Consider the following 8,580-nt stretch of genomic DNA (forward strand, 5'->3'; position numbering starts at 1 on the left):
GCACCCCAGTATTCCCATACCAGCCATGCAAAGCATTTTGATGCCTTCCTTATTATCAAATCCACTTACCACACTTCCTTCAACCAAAACATCTGGGTTTGTGACTCTGGTTCCAAGCTTGAGAGAAGGTGTCAATGAGTTGTCATGCCCCACCCCACATTATCAAAGAGACTTTCCCCTAGCATTCTAACAGAAGTGTTACCAAACCCAAGCCAAAGCCCAATTCTGTGCACACGCCAGGATTTGCAAATCCCAGCCCTACAGCTGTCTCCAAAGCGCAGGTGTGGGTGCTTCACCACTGTGCAGATAGCGACGTCTTTGTACCTTCCTCTCTGTTCCTTTACAGGTGTATTGTCATTTGGACAAATGTCAGCTTTCTCCAGCAAGGCCCAAAGCCAAAACATCAGCTTCATTCAGTTGCTGACAACCACAGCACCTATGCCAAGTGAAGAAGACGCTGAGGAGTCACATAGGGAGTGGATTCTGAGTCCTGCCAAGCTGCTTGGCATCTCACAGAGGCCAAAAGCAACACCACTGTGTAAAGTGAGAACAGCTTAAATCAACATACATTTTACAGTACCAAAAACACAGTGGAGAACTTAAAATGTGTATTTTAGGGAGATGGATGACATGTCCTGGAAGTCTCTGTGGAGTCTATACAGAGTCTTTCACATGAGTTTTTTACTGGCTTAAGAAATCATTTGCTAGGCTTGCTTTTTGTTGTAGGGTTATTGTCTTTTCTCCCCCCCACCCCCAACGGGACATTTAGGACTCAGCTCCAAGGGAGCTCCCTTGATGTGTGTCCAAGATCCTTAGGCTGGGAGGCTTTAGTCACAGGAAACAAAGCCTGAGCTTTGGGGCTGAGAGGGGGCCTTCTTCTCACTTCTGCCATAAGGGAGGAGACTTATCTGAGCCCATAAGCAAAGATTTGCCAATCTAGGGATGCACTTAGGGCCAACCACTGTTGATGAAAAGAGTCCAGCTCTATAAAATATTTGAAGAAATTTAATCTGAACCAAATATGAGTGACCAAGGTCTATGACACAGCCCACAGGAGACCCTGAGAACACCTGCCCAAGGTGGTCAGGCCACAACTATACAACTAGGTTTTATGCATTTTAGGGGGACATAAGACATAAATCAATCCATGTAAGATGTACATTGTTTCCATTTGGAAAGGTGGGACAACTGGAAGTGGAGGGCTGGGGGTGGGTCCAGGTTATAGGCAGATGCAAAGATTTTCTGACTGGCAGTTGGTTAAAAGAGTTTGTCTAAAGACCTGGAATCAATAGAAACGAAATGTCGGGGTTAAGACAAGAGGCTGCAGTGAGCTATGATTGCACCACTGCACTCTAGCCTGGGCAACAGAGTGAGACCCTTTGTCCAAAAAAAAAAAAAAAAAAAAAAAAAGAGAGAGAGAAAGAGAGAGAGAGAAGGGGTTGTGGAGACCAAGTTTCCTATTATGCAGATGAAGCCTCCAGGTAGCAGGCATCAGAGAGAGTAGATTGTAAATGTTAGTAAATGTTTCTTATCAGACTTAGAAGGGTGCCAACTTCTTAGTTGATTCTCTCCTGGATCAAGAAAAAGACCTTGAAAAGGGAAAGGGATTCTCTATAGAATGTAGATCTTCCCCAGGAGACAACTTTGCAGGGCTATTTCAAGATATGGCAAATAAACACATTTGGGGTTAAAATACTTGGATTTCCTTTCTTACCTGTCATGTGATGTTATGCCAGAGTCAGGTTGGAAAGCAGGCCATGTTACACAGGGTTAAACAAAACCCCTCTGATGAGACATTATGGTTTGTAGGGTGGACACTTTAGGCCCCTTAGATAGGAATTTAGGCAAAAGATGAAAAAAGGTCAAAGTTTAGTCCTCACCACCATGCTTATTGATGAGTGGTTGACTGGCCGGAGATTGTAGGTGGAATGACTCATGCATATTTATCCTAAAGGCCTAGCTTACTAAAAATTCAGCTGGCACTCAGGGCTATGGGGGTAAATCTGGAAATAGAGCTTGGCATCCAATCCTATAACAATTCCCCAAGTGACGCTTTTAGGAAGTCAGAGTCCACGTGTCTCCATTAGTGCCTACTGTTATCACTCCATTTATTATTTGTATGGACTCCCTCTTAACTTTCTTAAGAATGAATGTTCTCAACAATTTTGCTACAGGTAGTTAGCCAGGCATGAGTGTGGCAGGAGAGTGCTTCCCATCAGGAATGTCAGGCAACCATCAGGTGATGGTTGGGCAGTGATCACAATGCCTCTCTTAAAATGATAATTGGCAGCCAGTCCTGCCCCGCCATGTAGAGACCATTTCCTGATAATTCACAGTTCTCACACTAAAGTGATAATTGATCACAGGCCCCAGGGATAGGCAATTTGCTAAACAGTTGAGATTGGTAATCTGCAGCTTCCAGTAAAATCTCAGGAGTTGGGAGTGAGTTTGGGCATTAGTCTTAGGAGGCAAAATGGCAGAATATGCCTTCTTGGGGCATTCCACTGGAAAAGGGAAGAAAGCCTCAGGTGGGCATGCCTATAACTTCCTAAACATACTGCACATGCTCACCTCCCAAGGCAAGTATGTGGGTGGCTCTCCCTTAAGGAAGAATGAGGGAAAAGGGGTGTAAGATGCCAGAAGCAGGCCAGCAAATAAAGTCCTAGAGTCAAGGTTAAACCGGGCACTTGTCCTTCTAGTCACCCGCTTGGATCTCTTCTAAGTGTACTTTTCTTTCTTTCCTACTCTAAAGCTTTTTAATAAACTTCCACTCCTTCTCTGAAACTTGCCTCAGTCTCTTTTTCTGCCTTATGCCCCTCAGTTGAATTTCTTCTTTCTTCTGAGGAGGCAAGAATTGAGGTTGCTGCTGTTAAAGCAAACTAAATATGACCTGAGAAGGACTTGGTACTTCTATATTTCAGTCCTTGTGGATGAACTGCAACCTAACTTAGTAGGTCGACAAGATTGAAAACCTAACTTAGGAGTACTGACCTGTAACAATAGGTGAGTCTTGGCCAATCCCAGTGGCCATACTTCAACCACTTACAGACTGTTAAGTGCTCAAACTGTGTTCAAATAAGGCAAACACCGAGCTGTAACCAATCCAGCTGTTTTTGTATCTCACTTCTGATTTCTGTATGTCACTTCCCTTTTTTGTCTGTAAATTGGTTCTGATGACAAGGAATCCCTGAAGTCTCGTTCATTGCTCAATTAAACTCCTTTAAATTTAATTTGGCTGAAGTTTTTATTTTAACACATCAGACCCATCAGTCGTTTGCATATTCGCCACCCCCTAATATCTTCATGCTTTTCTAGATTTTTCTATACCACGAATGGCATTGTAGAGGATTTTTGCGGTTACTTCTCCCTTTCTCTTTTCATTTTTTTTTTTAACTGCAGCAAAACATTTGGTAGTTGACATGCTATACACTTTATTCAGGGACAACAAATGCCCTTGATTCAATAAGCCCAGAAAGCCTGAGGAATTTGGGGCCAGTGCTGGGGAATCCAGCTCTGTGAGATTTTCCTGGAATTTGATGAGGATCTGAGCAGATTCTCTGAGCCTGTTTCAGCCACATTAATGTTGGTCATTGAAAACTTTCCTTCACTTCATTTTGCTCACTAATAGTGTTATCCAGAATTCAGTAGTAAGTCAATTCCAGAAAAGGCTGTGGATAGCAGAGAAATATGATTTAGAATAGTGAATTGTGGGGTCATGGGTAGAATATCAATGCAGGAAGAAAAAGCTAGCTCAAAAAAGGAGAGATCACACAAAAGTTTTTAAAAAGGGAGACATAAAATTGTGTTCATATTTGATACTTAAATTATTTTATTTTTTTAAAATTTTTAATTGTTATGGGTACATCATAAGTGAATATGTTTATGGGGTACATGTGATGTTTTGATATGGGCATGCAATGTGTAACAATCAAACCAGGGTAATCTGGGTACCCATCGCCTCAAGCATTAATACTTTCTTTGTGTTAGGAATATTCCAATTCCACCCTTTTAGTTATTTAAAAATATACAAGGAATTATTGTTGACATAGTCAACCTGTTGTGGTATCAAATACTAGATCTTATTCCTTCTATCTTCTGCACCCATTAATCATTCCAAATTGTCCCCACCCCCCACTCCCACTCCCCTTCCCAGCCTTTGCTAACCATTCTTCTACTCCCTATCTTTAGGAGTTCCATTGTTTTAATTTTTAGCTTCCACATGTGAGTGAGAACATGCAAAATTTGTCTTTCTGTGCCTGGCTTATTTCACTTAATGTAAATGTCCTCAAGTTCCATCCATGTTGTTGTAAGTGATAGGATCTCATTCTTTTTAATTAATTTTTAATTTTTGTGGGTACATCATAGGTGTATACATTTATGGGGTACATAAGAGGTTTTGATACAGGCATGCAATGTGTAATAATCATATTATGTAAAATGGGGCATTCATCCTCTCAAGCATTTATCATCTGTGTTACAAACAATTCAATTATACTCTTTTAGTTATTTTAAAATGTACAATTAAATTATTATTGACTATAGTCATCCTGTTGTGCTATTAAATGCTAGATCTTATTCATTCTTTTAAACTATTTTTGGTACCTATTGAACATCCTCACTCCCCTCACACCCCCCAGCTACCCTTCACAGCTTCAGGTAACGATCCTTCTACTCTCTATCTCCATGAGTTCAATTGTCTTAATTTTTAGCTCAAACAAACAAGTGAGAACATGAGAAGCTTGTCTTTCTGTGCCTGGCTTATTTCACTTAATATAGTGACCTTCAGTTTCATCCACATTGTTGCAAATGATAGGATCTCACTCTTTTTTAAGGGTGAATAGTACTCCATTGTGTATAGGTATCACTTTTTTTTTTTTTAGACGGAGTCTCCCTCTGCCACCCAGGCTGGATTGCAGTGGCACGATCTCGGCTCACTGCAAGCTCTGCCTACTGAGTCCATGCCATTCTCCTGCCTCAGCCTCCCGAGTAGCTGGGACTACAGGCATGCACCACCATGCCTGACCATTTTTTTTTTTTTTTTTTTTTTTGTATTTTTAGTGGAGATGGGGTTTCACCACGTTGGCCAGGCTGGTCTCGAACTCCTGACTTTGTGATCCGCCCGCCTTGGCCTCCCAAAGTGCTGGGATTATTAGGCATGAGCCACCGCACCTGACTGTTCATTGCTTTTTGCTTCAAGAATGGATGCATTCTAATTCCCAGGCATTGGAATGAGTGTGAAGGTCAAATTTAGGTTGCTCTGTATGGGGCAGATGTGTGTATTATGTAATGGAATTGGGATTGCTGCAGTGGGAATACAGGAAGAGATCTAAGATTGGACTAAAGGAGTTCCTGTTTCTATTTCGGGTTGAATAATTTAATTAAATATCTGAAAAATAGAGATTGTCTTTTTAACCATTTTTTCAGCACTTTCCCATTTTCAAAGGAGGCTGGATAGATGTGGGTGAAGGTTCTTAAGTAATCTAAAGCCTAGTTTCATTACAACAGGATGCAACTTTATGCTCAGATTAGTTTTCCTGTCTAATAGGATGCATTCCTAGCATTGGTAATACTTATGACACCATTAGAGGGGATTATTTTGGGGATTTTGGAAGATTTTGGAGAATCTTGGTACAGGATGTTAATAATTATTTTGGTTCATTTGCAGGAATTTCTTGGCTTCTACATTCCTTTACAAAAAACCCAAAAAGAACTCTCTTGAAGCATACTATAGTAGCTTCACAGAGCAGGACTGGTGGAGTGCAGTGTTGCCTGCAACACTAAGGGAGGTGGGCTTCCTCTGCCCAGACTGTTTCCCAGCAAGTAGATCCTTGGACTTGAAAATGTTTGTTCATTTACTCCCATCAGTAGAAATGTTTAAGGTATTCATTCTCAATTGGTTGGCATTTCTTACTTTACAAAGTATAGGTATGCATTGCTGTACTCACATATAATTTACACTGTAAAACCAACACAGAAGTAGAAAAAAAGATGAGGTTAAGAGATGAAATTATAATGTGGAAATATTATTTCATATATTTTTATTTACAAATGGTACATATTCCCTTTTGTTTTCATTAAAAATATATATTAGCATTGATATTGTCCAGGAGGGCTGACTTCTAATCATCTTGCTAATTATGATGGCTTAATAACACAGTTGGAGATGATCTTGAGGTATAAGGTTCATGGCTAACAATCATTGATGCAAATTTCCATTTCAAATAATGCTCTTGATAACTTCAGATTCTGCAGGCAATTGCTCGGTCCGTCTTATTACATGGGTGCTGTGTTCACCTCATACTATGGATAGTGAAAATCTCCTATTAGAATTACATCCAATAATCAACTGAGCTATTATCTTTCTCTCTTGGACTTGAAATATGGACAAATATTTTGAATCCATAGTTCTTTCCCAGGAAAATTGTAAGCTACATATTCATTTGTGTGGGCAAGATCAGTTAAACCTAGATGAAATAATGCACAAATCTGCCCAACTATGCATATGTCACAGGAAACTCAAAGTTGAGGGCTAAGTAAATTAAAAGCCCAGTCAGGGCTGCTCTGTGGTTCACAAACTACCAGTGTGCCCTTAGGATGCTTCGAATTTCAAGAAAATTATGCATCCTGACTGTCATAGTACCAAGTGGGCAGTCAATGTCAAGCCAACTGTTACAAATCAGCATAGCATGTCTTAATCACTCTCTTAACTATTTAGGTAGAAATAAATATAAGTGGAAGTTCCAGAACTATCTTTTTACATCTAATTTGTTTTCTTATAAACCTCACTCTACACTGAAGACAAATGAGACAGCAATCACTAGAGTATGGCCAGGTTAGGACTGCCTATGGAATTACCTCCAGGGGGTGATAAAAACAACTCTTGAGCATCAATTTTCCAGCTCACTTTGTGGATAGGTGAGGCCTGCGTGAGGAGACACTGCTTTAGGAAGGGAAATATCTCTCAGTAGCATTTCCATTTCCATGGAGTATTCAAACTCCAGTATACAGAGCTGAGAATTATCTAAGGCAGTGTATCTGTTTGTTATGCAATTCTCCAGCCTTTTCTCCAAGGAAATAAGCATTTCAGAAATGTCAGATTCATGAACTAACAAATAAATAAATGTTGAATGACTCAATGATTTATAAGGAGATAAAATAATTTTGCCTGAAATCTTACATAATCCAGATGGGGTGTTCTGACCTTCAAGATGGCAGGCACCAGACCTGCCCTGAGGAATGGAACCAGGTTTGGGCTGAGGTTGGTCCTGCTATAATATTTCGCTGAGTCCTGGATACTGCACGGCTGCAAAAACTAATGTCCTGTTCAGAAAGCTTTGTATCCTCACTCATCTTTTCCTCCTTTTCTTTTCTTTTCTTTTTTTTTTTTTAAACTCTTCTATTCTGCACTATTATGGAGTGCCTGCTAAAGAGATAGATTTCTTAGTGACTATTGCAGGGGACCTAAAAAATAATTCAGAATGGGAGATACCACTGGCCTTTCCTGCAGTTCTCACTATGCCTCCTGATGGAATCAGGGCCATGTGCGTTAATCCATATTGAAGATGCTGTTTCTCACTGTGGCCCAGGAAAGCCAGATGAGAAGGAAAGACCGAGAGCAAGAATTACACCAATGTGAAGATGGTCATGCAGGAAGGTTTATAAAATGCGGTGAAAGAACAAGAGACAGGCTACTGGAGAATATAATGAGAGCTTATTTTGAATGACAAGTATTTCTCTCTCCCTATTTTTTTTAACTGTTCATATAGTAACAGGTATATATGCACGGGCAGTCTCTAAAAACAACCACCACCAACGAACAACTTTATTTGCTAGTGGACTGTTTTGAACAACATCAGATGGAAATGAAGATGGCAAGACTGGCCCTGGGAAAAAGTCACCTTTTCTCCATTAACAGCACATTTATTTAAGTGTTATCTGTATATTACAGCAAACTATTTTTTGCATTCATTGTTTAACATAACCAACAACAATAAACAATCTTGATTCCCTGTTTGACTGAAGAAGTCAATATTTTTCATTTATCATTGTAAAATTAAAGACAGATTTATAACTTCTTTAGGCATAGTTGTTACTGGGAACAATTTTTATTTAGTAGAAATAAATCAGTTTTTCCTTGAAAGTGCCTTATTGTTTAAACATGTTACTTTTTATTTTGGAAATAACCATAGATGTAGACAAGAGATATCCAACAAACACAGAGGTTGGAATTGAATGCAAAGTGAATTTGTAGCACGAAAAAGAAAACAAAGAAAGAAAGGACTTTTCACCAGCTTTTGTGGAAGAAGGTCACTGTGCATTGGCTCTGTTCTCGTCCTGAAGTTTAGTGGAGTTTCTTACAACAGCATTACTGCCCGGGCCATTATGTATGACCCACTTTCATCTCATCCCTGAATTCCTGGGAGGCTCTGCATTATAACAGCCTTTTGGAGCTTTGCAGCTAGCAGTATTAGCTTGCACTGTGACCACAGGGGAAGGGTAAACAATGCTCAACAGGACAGATGCCTGAAGGGTTATCATCTGAGATGGACTGGACATCCTGCCTTGCAACAGGTTATCATC

Source organism: Pongo pygmaeus, chromosome Y (assembly GCF_028885625.2).
Source record: "Pongo pygmaeus isolate AG05252 chromosome Y, NHGRI_mPonPyg2-v2.0_pri, whole genome shotgun sequence".
In the NCBI taxonomy this organism is placed as follows: Eukaryota; Metazoa; Chordata; class Mammalia; order Primates; family Hominidae; genus Pongo; species Pongo pygmaeus.